A 15726-nucleotide genomic window follows, 5' to 3' on the forward strand; every position below is an offset into this window, starting at 1 on the left:
TCCTCTGATAACCACATTCTCTACTTTAGGCGGAGTTGTTCCGCAGTGGCGGTCGATAGTGTCTGATGGGTTTACTCAACCTTCATGTTTTCAGACATCGACATCGCTTCTACTTGTTCCCTTGGCCTAGGTATTTTTTTCTTCAGCTTCCGGCTAGGTCTGCCAGTTCATGCAGCCTTCCATGGGTATCAGACGGCTTCTCTTCTCTCTTGTTAGGGAGTTTAAGGTCCTCCTCTACATGCCTCTGCTTACCACATTCTCATTCTCCTTGAGGAACATTCTTAGGAGACAAACCCCTTGGCCGTCGGTCTTAACGGGATGTTTTATTGATCCCGGAAGATGCTCTTTTCCTACCAGGTTACTCCCCAATTTTTTGTGGGTTCCACTGCCTTGTTCCCATTGTGTCTCTTCTCTCCCTCAAGATCTTTTTCTTGTGGGCCATGGTCATGCCTGAACTTCAGGTTCTCTAGCCCTGACTTGTTCGTCATGGTCCTGCTGAAGTGTTCTTCTGTTCTGGCAGCCTGGTATGGAGTTGGGGATTTTTGCCTTCTGGCACCCCTACGGCAAGATTTGTCACTTCTCAAGTTCTCTGGCCCTTATTAACCAGACGCCATTTTCAGGTTGTTTTCTTCTCATGCCATGTCATGACTGTTGATCACTCTAGGGTTGTTTTTTTCCTGGGGTGCCGATCCTGGGGTATCCCTTTCCTTAGAAGTCTTCTCTTATTCCTGATTCTGACCCATCTCCGTCTTTCTTCCTTTGTATTGTTTTCTGTTGGCTTCTCCTGGCTGCTCCTACTGCTTTTGTACAAACTGATTAGCTCAGTATCTGCAAGAGGGGTATAGCTAAGCGGAGGAGCTTAAATTTTTTTGCTTAGTGTCACCTCCTAGTGGCAGCAGCTATATCCATGGTCTTCTGTGTCCCCAAGAGCCTTCAGCTCTCCCCCACCCCAGTGCCATCAGCTCCACTCCCCCAGTACCTTTAGCTCTCCCCCACCCCAGTGCCTTCAGCTCTCCCCCACACCAGAGCCATCAGCTCCCCCCCCTTGTGCCAGCAGCTCTCCCCCCCTTGTGCTAGCAGCTCTCCCCCCTTGTGCCAGCAGCTCTCCCCCCTTTGTGCCAACAGCTCACCCCCTTGTGGCATCATCTCAACCTTGTGCCAGCAGCTCTCCCCCACCTTGTGCCAGCAGCCCCCCCCCCCCCTTGTGCCAGCAGCTCTCCCCCCTTGTGAAATCATCTTCCCCCTGCTCCTCCTGACACCCTGAGTGCACAGCGTCCGGCCTTAGTTGCACCAACCTACCTTTCCAGCAGGGGCGCCGCCGACACTCCATCGTTCCACGCTGTTCTGCGTCTGATGTCACACAGCACGTCAGGTCACAGCGTGCGTACGTCAGAAGGTCAGTGCAGTGCGGGACCATGGATGTGCTGTGGAGTGTCCGAAGGGCCCCTGCTGGAAAGGTGAGTATTGCTGGCCAGCGGGAGACCACAGAGCGGGAGTAATAGCAAGCGCTTCACTCCAGCTCAGTGCTCACGTGACACAAATGAATCTTCAATGCAAAAAAATTTTTGGTGTCGAATTAATTGATTCAATCGAGTAATCGTTTCAGCCCTATTTCAGGCCCTTATGTTTGGTGCCCTTTTTCAAGCTGGTCCTAAGTGCGGCCTTAGGGCTCTTTCACACTTGCGTTGTCCGGATCCGTCGTGCACTCCATTTGCCGGAGGTGCCCGCCGGATCCGGAAAAACGCAAGTGAACTGAAAGCATTTGAAGACGGATCCGTCTTCAAAATGCGTTCAGTGTTACTATGGCAGCCAGGACACTATTAAAGTCCTGGTTGCCATAGTAGTAGTGTATACTTACATATAGTAGTATACTTACAGTCCGTGCGGCTCCCGGGGCGCTCCAGAATGACGTCAGAATGCCCCATGCGCATGGATGACGTGATCCATGTGATCACGTCACCCATGCGCGTGGGGCGCCCTGACGTCACTCTGGAGCGCCCGGGGAGCCGCACGGACGGTAAGTATACTGCTCCCCCGCTCCCCACTACACTTTACCATGGCTGCCAGGACTTTAGCGTCCTTGCAGCCATGGTAACCATTCAGAAAAAGCTAAACGTCGGATCAGGCAATGCGCCGAAACGACGTTTAGCTTAAGGCCGGATCCGGATTAATGCCTTTCAATTCAGGATTTTTGGCCGGAGCAAAAAGCGCAGCATGCTGCGGTATTTTCTCCGGCCCAAAAACGTTCCGGTCCGGAACTGAAGACATCCTGATGCATCCTGAACGGATTTCTCTCCATTCAGAATGCATTAGGATAAAACTAATCAGGATTCTTCCGGCATAGAGCCCCGACGACGGAACTCTATGCCGGAAGAAAAGAACGCAAGTGTGAAAGAGCCCTTACTTGGGTCTGGTGCACTGTCTCCTCTATAAATATACAAGTATCATCTACCTCATATCTATCCATCTTTTATCTCATATCTGTCTATCATCTATCTATTTCATATCTATCTCATATCTAACTATCTCTCTACTACCTATCTATCCATCTATCTATCTATCTCTATCTATCTATTATCTATCTATCTCATATCTATCTATTATCGACCTATCTATTTCCTATCTATTAGTTTATATCTATCTCCTATTGATCTAATATCTATCTATCATCTTATATCTATTCATACATACACAATGGAAAGCACAAGTGGATAACTTGGGCACAGCTGATCATTGTGTCTGACTATATAAACACGAATATACTTGAAAAATATTTGAAATATTTTATGACTGGAAAATTTAATGTTATTTTTGATGTGATTGACTCCATCTTCTTGTAAAAGTTAAGAGTGACATAGCTAGATAATAAAAATAACAGCATATAAATATAATTTAAAAATAAGTAAACCCAAATAAGTCTGTCATTAAACTAATTAGATGTGTGTTATGTAAAATATCAGGTTGAGTTTATCTAGGCTATAAACCTACATTGTTCTACAACTTTTAGATCTTATGAAATAGTATTTCAGTTTTACAATGGATAAAAAAATTTAAACGAATTGAATTTTTTTTTTTTTTTTGTTTATTGAAAACATTTATTATTTCATTTAAACTACAAAAATGGCGTAGTGTCAAAAGGCAGGAAGTGCTCAACCCCATATGCAGTTGTGCATCTATACCCAGGGGAGCAGGTCCTGTACTTGTGGCCCGTTGCTAATGGCGATCCCCAGCAAAAATGCATACAGTGAAGGATGCCCGCAGCGGACCACAAGTACCACAAAAAGACATTCTACACAAGATAGAAAAATGTGTGGCTGTAAATAGCTATATAAAATAAACATTAATAAGGAAGGTGTAGTACTGTGGATGCAAGCAAACAAGTCTGACTAAACCCTCAAACTGGTGTTAAAATTGAGATTTTAGCCAATATATCCTTATTTGAAGGACATATCTGAGCCCGAGCACCGCGCCAAGGTATCTCAAGTAGTTCGGGACCTAACGCTAACCTACCTGTGCTGTATGGACAATACCAGGAGCCAGTGGGCAAATTACAGGAGCATAAGGCACAGGTAGGTTAGCGTTAGGTCCCGAGCTACTTGAGATACCTTGGCGCGGTGCTCGGGCTCAGATATGTCCTTCATATAAGGATATATTGGCTAAATTCTCAATTTTAACACCAGTTTGAGGGTTTAGTCAGACTTGTTTGTTTGCATCCACAGTAGTGCACTTCTCTAATTAATGTTTATTTCATTTAAAAAATACAAAATGAAAAGTCAAAATGCAAATACGTTATAAAATTGTAATGGAACAAACCATAGATCTGCTACATAAACCTACTAAGCTAAGTACTGACTGACCTGTTACAATAATTAGAGATACATTTGATAATTAGTTGATCTTGAGATTCATTTTTATATTGGTTGATTAAAAAAAGGATATAAAAAGTAATAATGTAGGTATTTGGGTATTTTTTTCTTTATTTTTCATTTTTATTCAATGTTCATTGAATAAAACAGATGGTTAAAGTGAACTTTTGATTTTATAAGAAAACTGTTTAACATGCAAGTCTGTGCACAATAATTTTTTTTTTTTTTATAACTTCTATAGCAGATTTTGCTTCTATATAACGATCTGTGCTGCTGGCCATTCATCTCTGTGCACTGGGAGACATAGGGGGGATTTATCATGCCTCGCCCCCCTGAATTCCGGCTTCAAAAGTTTCAGAATAAGTGCTTTGCAGCTTGTTGGTCACACTTGGGTAAAAATGTTCTGACAAGTATCAATTTTCGCAGATGACACTAAACTGTGTAAAGTAATTAACACTGAAGAGGACAGTATACTACTACAGAGGGATCTGGATAGATTGGAGGCTTGGGCAGATAAGGTTTAACACTGACAAATGTAAAGTTATGCACATGGGAAGGAATAATGCAAGTCACCCGTACATACTAAATGGTAAAACACTTAGTAACACTGACATGGAAAAGGATCTAGGAATTTTAATAAACAGCAAACTAAGACCACACATGGAGTACTATGTACAGTTCTGGGCTCCTGTAAACAAGGCAGACATAGCAGAGCTGGAGAGGGTCCAGAGGAGGGCAACTAAAGTAATAACTGGAATGGGGCAACTACAGTACCCTGAAAGATTATCAAAATTAGGGTTATTCACTTTAGAAAAAAGACGACTGATCTAATTACTATGTATAAATATATCAGGGGTCAGTACAGAGATCTATCCCATCATCTATTTATCCCCAGGACTGTGACTGTGACGAGGGGACATCCTCTGCTTCTGGAGGAAAGAAGGTTTGTACACAAACATAGAAAAGGATTCTTTACGGTAAGAGCAGTGAGACTATGGAACTCTCTGCCTGAGGAGGTGGTGATGGGGAGTACAATAAAGGAATTCAAGAGGGGCCTGGATGTATTTCTGGAGTGTAATAATATTACAGGCTATAGCTACTAGAGAGGGGTCGTTGATCCAGGGAGTTATTCTGATGCCTGATTGGAGTCGGAAACAAATTTTTTATTCCCCTAAAGTGGGGAAAATTGGCTTCTACCTCACAGGTTTTTTTTTTTGCCTTCCTCTGGATCAACTTGCAGGATAACAGGCCGAACTGGATGGACAAATGTCTTTTTTCGGCCTTATGTACTATGTTACATTTTGCAGTTTTGGAATGTGGAGTGCTTAGCCTTTCAAGCTGATTTAAGCACGGTTTATAATTTGGGACTTATTAAAAAGTCACAAAAATTGTCACAGTCTTACTTGCAGTAAAGGTGTAGTGGAGAAAGAGGACCTTTTAAGTTTTTTTTAAAATTCATAATGCTGCCACCCTGCCTGTTTTTTTTAAATATCACTCCTGTGCCCCCCCCCCTGCAGTTTTCGCGCTCAGTATGCTAATACAGAGCATCGGTACAGGGAGGAGGAGACGCCAGGGTTTCTCAATGGGCGTCTCCTTCTCCCTGGCTGTGCTGTGATCCAATCACAGTGGAGAGTGTCACACCAATGGAGAAGGTAAGTTTTTTGTTAGAGGAGGGTTATAAGTGTATTTATGTTTTTTATTCATAGCTATAACTTACAGATGACAAATAACCATTGGCTACCTACATAAAGTTTTAAGATCCAAATGCTAAGTCTAGGGTGCCAAAAAACTATGCGTTCCAACCAGTGGAAATCTGCTCCACTGATCAGAATAATTATTCTTCTGGCTTCAACATTTTTCGGTCTGTAGTGAATGTTAGCCCAGCGGTCCGGGCTCCCTCTTTCCCTCTTGCTGCCATGCGCCATGCTGACAAGCAAGGGGAAAAGGGAGCTTACATCTTGTATCTGTGCTCCATGCCAGAGTTTACTTCCTGCTGGAGACCTGCACTTTTTGTTAGGGCTTGCATGGGTGTATATCTTCACTTGTGAGGCAGCACGTACACGCCCTCTGTCTCACCAGCCTATGGCTGGATTGCATGAAGTATTTAAAGGCGCTTCCTGACCCAGGAAGATGCCTGAGCAACTCATGGTGACTAGCTTGTCTGGTTCCTGGTGTAAAGGTATTTTGAAGTTCTGCTTTGCTGTGTACCGGACCCTGCTTTTGGATTTATCGGATTTTGTTTGTTTGCCGGCTGCCTCTGACCTTGAACTTCGTTTATGAATCTTGCTTGATCGCTGCCTGCCCTGACCCCGGACTTGCTGACCAAGTACTTCCCCTGGGTGCTTGCACCGGTATCTCTGATCCCCTGATCAGCTGCCACTGACTTGGGGACTGCTCTGGAGTGGCACCTGGCAACTACTCCAACGGCCCAAGCCTACCCTCTGTAACAGCGGCTGCTGTGCACCGCTGTTCCCTTGTTTACCGCCGCAGTCCCGGACGCCGTGTCCAGCGTTGATCTGTGGCCGGTGCTTCCCATTCACCTCTGCAGTCCTGGGCTCTGTCTGTGTGGGTGCTGTTGTTCTGGGATCAGCTCCATATTTTGCGCTAGTGTTCCTGTGTTCCTGACTCGTATCTGTATTCCTGGACTGTGCTACCTGTTAGATCCCTATCTGCTTGCCTTGACTCTCCTGTTGCCGATCCGGATTGCCTGACCTGAACCTGTGCCGCCTGCCCTGACCTTTTGCCTGTCTGTTCCCCTCAGGAAAGTCTATCCCCACCATCAGGGGTACTGTGAAGATCCAGGGGTTCACACCCGCTGGTTTGTGACAGTACACTGAGGCCATGGAGCCCGTTGGTCACCCCAAGCCTCTCGTTCAGGAATTGTTACATGAAGTGAGGCGTCAGAGGGAATGTCAGGATGTCATGATGCAGTTCATGCAAAATGTTGCTGCTCGTCTGAATGCCATCTCTTCTCCAGCTACTGCAGGGTCGCCAGTCGCTGCTACCCCTGCAATACCCACATCGGTGAATCTGAATTTTTGTGCCGCTGGTGTGCAACTTCCTCAGTTCCGGTGACTCTCTCTCACAAGGGAGTAACACTGTCTGTGTCTGCATTCTTGGACTCTGGGTCAGCCGGTAACTTCATTCAGCAAGATCTGGTCCATCAGTACCGGCTTCCTACCATCCGTCTAGAAAGGCCTCTGTCAGTGGCTTCTGTAAATAGACTGCCACTTCCCGAACCTGTGCTTTCTGTTACTATGCCCTTTAAGTTGCAAATAGGGGTTCTGCATTCTTAGATGATATCCTTCTATGTGCTGCCAGCGTCCATGAATCCGGTTATCCTTAGTCTGCCCTGGCTGTGTCAGAACACTCGAAGTTCTGCACTGGCACTCCAGTCAGATTCTGTGTTGGGGATCATCCTGACAGTTCTTATCAGAGGTTCGACCTGCTTCCTCACCTACTGTACCTGTAGACCCGCCTGGACTTCCGCAGCTGTATGCCAGTTTTGCGGATGTCTTCAGTAAGAAAGAGGCCGAGACCCTGCCTCCTCATCGTCCTTATGATTGTTCGATTGACCTTCTGCCTGGTGCCACTCCTCCTCGTTGTCGAGTCCACCCACTTTCACTTCCTGAGACCCAAGCGATATCTGATCACATCAAGGAGAATCTCGAGAGGAGGTTTATCTGGAAATCTACTTCACCAGCCTGTGCCGGGTTCTTCTTCGTGCAGAAAAAAGATGGATCCTTACGGCCCTCTATCGACTATCGAGGTCTGAATAAGTTCACAGTCAAGAATTGATACCCTCTTCTGCTAATCCTCGAACTCTTTGACAGGATCCGGTGAGCTAAGGTCTTCACAACCTTGTCCGCATTCGAAAGGGCGATAGGTGTAAGACTGCTTTCAACACTCGTGATGGACACTATTAGTATCTCGTCATGCCCTTCGGTCTGTGCAATGCTCCCGCAGTATTCCACGATTTGGTAAACGATTTCTTCCGGGACCTGCTCTATGTCTGTGTGATAGTGTACCTGGACAATATACTGATCTATTCTCCAGATTTTACCGCTCACCGGAAGCATGTACATTTGGTTTTACAGCGGTTGAGAGAGAATCGACTTTATGCCAAACTCAAGAAATGCATCTTTGAAAAATCTACCGTACCGTTCCTTCGGATACATAATCTCGGATGCTGGGTTGCAGATGGATCCTGAAAATTTTTATGCAGTAATGGACTGGCCCTGCCCACAGGATATTCGTGCTATACAGCGCTTCCTTTTATTTTCTAATTTTTATCGTCAGTTCATCCCGAACTTTTCATCTCTTACTTCTCCAATCTCCGCTCTTACTAAGAAAGGGGTGAATGCCAGAGACAGGACTCCTGAGGCGAAGGCCGCCTTCATCCAATTAAAAAGGTCCTTTGCTTCTGCACCTGTTCTGTGTCATCCCGATGTCTCTTGCCAATTCTTTTTAGAAGTGGAAGCCTCCTCCATAGGAGCCGGTGCTGTTTTACTATAGAAGGGTTCCAAGGGCAAGATGTTTAGATGTGGATTTTTCTCCAAGCTCTTCTCCCCTGCTGAGAGGAATTACTGTATAGGAGACAGAGAGCTTCTGGCCATAAAACTTGCCTTGGAGGAGTGGCGTTATCTATTGGAGGGGGCCCAACATCCAGTGATAACCAACCACAAGAACCTTACATGATACCGACCACAAGAACCTTACATATCTGCAGACAGCCCAGCGTTTGAACCCTCGCCAAGTCAGATGGGCACTCTTCTTCTCCCGTTTTGATTTTGAGCTTCACTTTTATCCGGCCGAGAAGAACATCAAGGCGGATGCTCTGTCTCTGTCATTTGATTTCTCCTACCAGCAGGTGGAGCCCCAGTACATTGTAGATCCTGCTCGCTTGGTCTCAGTGGCTCCTGTTCTGGTAAAATGCATTCCTCCCGGAAAGACATTCATGCCATCTGCCAAGAGAAAACATATTCTATCTTGGGGGCACAACTCCAAACTGGCTGGTCACCCAGGGATCCGCAAGACCACAGAACTTTTGTCTCGCCACTACAGGTGGCCCACAATGTCTAAGGATGTGCGTGATTATGTGTCTGCCTGCACCGTCTGTGCTCAGAATAAAGTCTCCAGGACCAAACTACCCAGGCTGTTGTTACCTCTTCCTGTTCCTGATGCCTCATGGCAACACATTGCCATGGACTTTGTTACAAATCTGCCCTCTTCTGCCGGATGTACAGCTATCTGGGTGGTCGCGGACCGCTTCTCCAAAATGGCACACATAATTCTTTTGGCTGGACTGCCCTTGGCTGCTGAACTTGCTAAACTGTTCATGAGACATATATTCCACTTGCATGGTCTACCTTGCCATATTGTTTCCAATCCCGGAGTCTAGTTTACCTCTAAGCTCTGGAGAGCTCTTTGCTGGCTGCTCGAAATTGAGCTGGACTTCTCTTCCAGTTATCTTCCCCAGACCAACGGGCAAGTAGAGCGGGTCAATCAAATATTAGAGAACTATCTCCGGCATTTTGTTTCAGCCCAACATGACAACTGGGTACAATTACTACCTTGGTCTGAATTCTCCTATAACAAGCACTCTAGTGAGTCTACTGGATCCTCTCTGTTCTTTGTCGTTTTTGGACAACACCCTCGTACTCCTACATCTTCTGGGGTACCAGCTGCGGATTCCTCTTGTAGGGATTTTTTGAAGATTTGGCGTGACACCAAGGACTGCATTAACAAAGCAGTGAACCTGCATGAAAGTAAATGCAGACAAGAGAAGAAGAAAACTGCCTCAGTTCTCATCTGGAGATAAGGTATGGCTCTCTTCTAAAAACATCCGCTTAAGGGTTCCCAGTTTCAGGTACCTCCTGGTCCGCCTGGACCAGCTGCCTCGTGTGCCTATCCTCCTCAAGAGGTAGCGACCTGGTGTTCCCCTCGGGAAAGTCTATACCCACCATCAGGGGTACTGTGAAGATCCAGGGGTTAACTTAGACAACGCCCTTAGAGGAGGTAGGACACGTGGCACAGTGGGTTCACACCTGCTGGTTCATGACATCCTCACCATCAGAGGCTCTAGTGAAGACCAGGTAGTTGCTAAGTCACCATCCTCCAGAGTATAGCCAGTCAGTGGCACAGTGGGTCCACACCCACGTGCATAACAGTTTGCTCAGGCTATGGATCCCACTGATCAGAATCATCCACCAAGCCTTACAATACTGTGACGGGAGATGGCTAAGGAGAGAGAATGTCAGGTTCAGATTCTGTCCGATCTGCAAAATGTGAACATGCGCCTTAATGACCTGTCTTCCACCAACCCTGCACATCCAGCTCCCGCTGCAGCAGCTAAACTGGCACCAGCTCCGTCGACACCCTATTCTAGTTCTAGTCCTCGTCTGTCATCTCCGCCACACTTTGATGTAGACCCTAAACAGTGCAGGGGATTCATTAATCAGTGTACTCTGCACTTTGAGCTGATGCCGCATCAGTTTATTTCTGACCAAGCCAAGGTCGCCTTTTTAATGTCACACCTTACAGGAGAAGCCTTGGCCTGGATCAACCCACTCTGGTCGAGGAGTGACCCAGTCGGTATGAATCTACAGGCCTTCCTAGAGGCTTTCTGTAGGGTGTTTGACGCACCACCTCTGCCGTGTCTTTTATACTGCGGTTGCTCCAAGGAAGTCAGTCCATGGGTCAGTATGCAGTCCAGTTCCGGACCCTTGCCTCTAAATTGAGCTGAAATAATGAGGCTTTGGTGGCAGCCTTTTGGGAGGGTCTCTCCAGGAAAATTAAGGATGAACTGGGTGGTCGGGATGTTCCCTCTACCCTGGACAACCTTATTTCCCTGGCCACCCGGATTGATCTGCGCTTCCAGGAGCGTGCTAAGGAGGTAGCATGTGGGATTAGACTGTATCATCCAGCATCTTCTTTCCAGCAGTCTTCAGTCCCTCAGCCTTCTATGTCTGCTGCTGTGCCAGAACCCTTGCAGGGTGGCCAAGTCAGGCTAACTGAGCAAGAACGTGGTCACAGTCGTACAAGGGGGCTTTGCTTCTATTTGCTTCTGGACATCTTCTCTGTTCCTGTCCTCTGAAGCCGGGAAAACTCCTGATCCTAAAGTCTGTTGGGGAGGCGACCCTAAGTGAAGACAATTCCTCTCCTCCTCTGACTCTGTCGTTAATTTTACAGGTTCATCATGGAACCTGTAAAATTACAGGTGGGAGCACTTCATTCTGAAGAGATTTCGTTCCTGATCTTCTCAAGTCTGTCTCATCCTCTCCTCCTCTGACTTTTGTGACTTCGTGTTCATGAACCTGTTCTTGGATCAGGAGTTTTGCCAGGCTATGAGCTGTGCGCTGCGATTGGCCAGCGCTGCAGCAAGGGACACGCCTCATACAAAAAATCACTCCAGTACAACAGAGGGAGCGCAGACACCGGAGCCTATACCGGGCGAACGGAGCGGCACCCAGACATACTAGTAAGTGCAGGGGGACCCCTGGGCGCCGCTCTGCCCACTGATATAGTTAGTTTTTAGTTTCTACACTAGTGAAAGGTCCTTTTTAATAACTATTTGCCTCCTTAAGGGCTAGAACCCTTGTCATATTCACCCTAATAGAGCTCTATTAGGGTGAATAGGACTTTACACTCTCCCTGCTGCCCTGTGCTTTGTGCACACAACAGCAGGGAGCTGACCATGGCAGCCAGCCTATCATGTGCCCCCCAGCCTCTGATCAGCCCCTCCAGCCTCTGATCAGCCCCCCCCCCCCCCCCCGATCAGCCCCTCCAGCCTCTCCCTCTTATCAGCCCCCTCTGGTAACAAACCCACCCCCCCTCCCTCCCCAGTATTAATCATTGGTGGCAGTGGCCACAGGGTCCCCCCCCCCCCATCATTGGTGGCAGTGGGCAGTTCCGATCAGAGTCCCAGCAGTGTAATGCTGGGGCTCCGATCGTTTACCATGGCAGCCAGGACGCTACTGAAGTCCTGGCTGCGATGGTATGTTAGTGAGCAGCATTATACTCACGTGCGCCGTGATTGCCGGGAGCTCCTTCTTCTCATAGGTCTGTGCGGCGCATTGCTAATGCTATAAGCATTAGCAATGAGCCGCATAGACAGAAGAAGGAGCGCCCGGCGGCCACGGCGCATGTGAGTATAATGCTGCTCACTAACATACTATCGCAGCCAGGACTTCAGTAGCGTGACTCCTGGCTGCCATGGTAACCGATCGAAGCCCCAGCATTACACTGCTGGGACTCCGATTGGAACTGCCCACTGCCACCAATGCAGACAAACATTCCCAGCACCCGACCTCTGACAGGACGCTGTGATCCGCGCGATTAACCCCTCAACTGAGGGGTTAATCGCGCGGATCACAGCGTGCAGTCATAGGGGCCGGGATATGGCCGGCACATTGGTATTCAGGCATTCATTGGTGGCGCAGTGGCCACAGTCCCTCCCCTCCTCCTCCTACTCTGTTCTCATTGATGGTCAGCGGCAGCCGCGCACAGTGGGGAGGGAGGGACTCCTCTCCTTCTCCACTGTGCCGGCTCAGGAAACCATGGTGTGCGCCGAGAGCGCATCTTTTAAAACGGGCTGACAAATACCCAAGCGCCAGGACCAAATTCCTGGTCGCCATGGCGACCTGGGATTTGTCGAGCCCTGCCATGCGGTATATGCCCAGCTCCCACTAGGAGGCACTAGACAGCAAAAAAGGTTGGCTCCACCCAGGTGGGCTATACCCTCTCCACAGCACTAGGCTATTCAGTTTGTACCAATAGCAGTAGGAGAGAGAAACAAAAGTGAAGAACCAACATGTCCTGGACCGGAAAAGAGAACAGCATTCCGGTGATAGGGAGAGTAAGTAATGCATTAAATGAGAAACGGATTTTACGGTAAGTACAAAAATTTAATTTTCTTGTTAATGGCATTGGGGGACACAGTACCATGGGATGTCCTAAAGCAGTCCTCGAGGGTGGGATTGAAATTTCATGCAAAAAGAAGGGTGCACAGGTGCAAAAGAACCATGTGACCAACAAGACCAGGAGTTACCCTAGCATGAAATGGTTCCAAAGAAAGATATGGGAGACCGTCAGGATCCCAAGGACAGGTGCCTGGAAAACCAGAAGAGGAAAACATCCAGCTCTACCCAAGGTGGGAAAAATAAAGTGCTAGAGGATAAGGAGCAGGGCCAGACGTTCTGCGCGAGAATCAAGAGTTGACCAAGAGTGCACTAGAGAGCCCAAGGAAGGATCTAGAAGAACCACGGCTCCCCCTGAGGAAACAGGAGAGTAGCACGGCAACGTCTGTTTATAACGACCTAGGGCTTTGCATATGGAAGGACGGAAGTTGGGAACAACCTAGGGCTCTGCATATATAAGGAAGCTCCAGGTGGAGAAGCCCTAAGCGGACAGACCCAACAATAGAAAATAGACTGAGGGTGCCTGGCAGGAAATAAAATGCCTGGTAAAAGGACAGAAGCAGTCCTCAACCAAGGAAAAATCAAAAAAACTCTAAGTTGTCTCAGACCAAAAACACGACCTGTCCGTGGCCAACCACATGTAAAGGCCAGGGTAGAGAGGAAACAAAGAAGCACTGGAGGCTAAACGCTTGAGAGAAATCATAACAAAGACTCACAAGGGAAGGGAGCGAGCCTCCTTTCACAGCAAGGAAGGGGGGAAAGAGAAACACCCTATGAGAAGGTGGAAACCTCTTCCTGCCAGAGAAAACAGCCAACCCCCAGAAGGGAAGGGGGTCTTAGGTAATGGTCAGGAGAAGGGAATGTAAAGACTTGCTTCCCATACAAAGGAGGCAAGGGAATAGCCTCTGAACAACATAATATCGCTGTGAAATGTAAGACCAGAGATATCCCTGGCCACATAAAGTCACAGGGAAAAAAGGAACCAGTCACAGGCCCTGGTAATACAAGCGGAGACCCACTGGTCTGAGAGATATTGGAGTTAAAGGAGGGGACTCCAAACAGCCTAAGGAGTAACAGTTCACCAAACGAGGGAAAGCCTCAAGAAGGCAACACCCTATAAGGACCCAGGAGGGAAATGGGACCAAACTGGGCCCAAAGAAGCAGCTTGTCATACAGATCCTGTGTGGTCAAAATGCCATGGGTAGCTTCCCTAGAAGGGAGCGGCCAGCTAGATGGTCTAAGAAAGAGTGGGGGTCAGGGACTCCAAGCAGGATTACCCAGACAGGGGCTCAAGAAGGGTCCAAAGAACCGGAACACCTTAGGACAACAATAGCCAGAAACTCAAGGAAACAACATCGGCCATGGGTGACCAACCATCCCAATAGTGACCAGCAAACTGTATAACACTGTCCCAGAAGGGGCAAGTACAGCAGCCTGGATTTGGTAAAAGAATTGCCGAACATCCATATGTCAGAAAGGATGCAGAAGTCAGCAGGGGAAGCCGGGAGCGAGCCTCCTTTCAAGAGACTACCCTGACATGTAGAAACCAGCTACCAGCAGAGCACAATGAAACCCCCAGGGAAGGGGGAAGGAACTGACAGGTGCAGACAACGGCCAGGCCCAATGGAACGGACTTTCTGTCATGTAGCACAACTAATCAGAGAACATAAGGGAGTACCAAGAACACCTGGACCATGTCCGATACCAGAGCAAGCAGCGGAAAAGTCCACCTACCGGCAGGTGTGTGGCACTCACTAGTCCTGACACAACCATATTAGATAGGACGGCCAGCGAAGACGCTTGTCATTGACCACCCAGAAGGATTCTGTATGGTGGAGGACATCCAGAGATGACCCAAAACTGCAGTAGCGGCTGGTGCTCACAACATTGCATACTCTTGCAGGATAGAACATCCAGTGGTGATCCCTTTACTCTGCCAGGACTGTGCCATGTCACTCTGTGAAAAGAAAGCAGAGAAGCAGTTACAACGTGAGTACTCCATCATGAAATGGGGTAATGCGGCTGTGCAGCATGCAGTAGAACTTTACAGGGTTGACAAAGAACAATCTTAGCATGCCAGCCAACAACCTGCCCACGGAGGGAGAGCAGTTGTCTGGTGCATAACAGGACTGGGAAGTCTTGTTAAATAGTGCGTCAGGCAATGAAGTAAAATCATTCCTAGTACAGCAATATACTGAAACTAACTAAGCAACTCTACTCCGCCCAGGAAGGGGGGAGATATGGATACCAGGTATGCCTATGTATGCTAGAAGCAGAAAAGAGTGAAGAATACAGCATCAGGAGATGGAAAACATCACTACACGTGAATGGGGGTGACCACATGATTGCCTATCACAGATCAGAGCCAGGGAAGGGAGGGATACGCCCAGTAATGCAGGAGCCGTATGGGCCGCATGTACGGAGATGGTACAGGTACTCTACCAATGAAGGGAGCAATGTGGCTGCTCGGTGCACATTAGAACAAGTGTAATGGCAACAGCCCCTGGAGATGGAGCACCATAGAACCAGACAGGTGTAATAACTACAGCATCTGGAGATGGTACAGGTACTCTACCTATGAAGGGAGCAATGTAGCTGCTCGGATACGGCTGCATAGTGTACTGTAATGGCTACAGGCACTCACTCTGATGAACCTGGGTTCCATCTGTATATATGGTTGCGTGACGCGCGCTAGCACCAGAATGGCTGTTTTGGCTACAGCGCCTGGCAGGAACACTCTCTGAATAGGAGGGTATGTTGAATATAGCCCCTCGTACAGTGAAATAGCTGCAGTGCTGGGTACAGCATTTGGCAGTGGTACAAGTACCCCCCTTTTAAGGGGAAGGCGTACGTACCTGGGACACCACGTAGGTGTGCTGGCATGCCAACCACGTGGCGGGCTGACTTACCGATGTGCAGTCAGGGGAGCGCCATCCGAGACA

The sequence above is a fragment of the Bufo bufo genome, chromosome 2 (genome assembly GCF_905171765.1).
Source record: "Bufo bufo chromosome 2, aBufBuf1.1, whole genome shotgun sequence".
Classification (NCBI taxonomy): domain Eukaryota; kingdom Metazoa; phylum Chordata; class Amphibia; order Anura; family Bufonidae; genus Bufo; species Bufo bufo.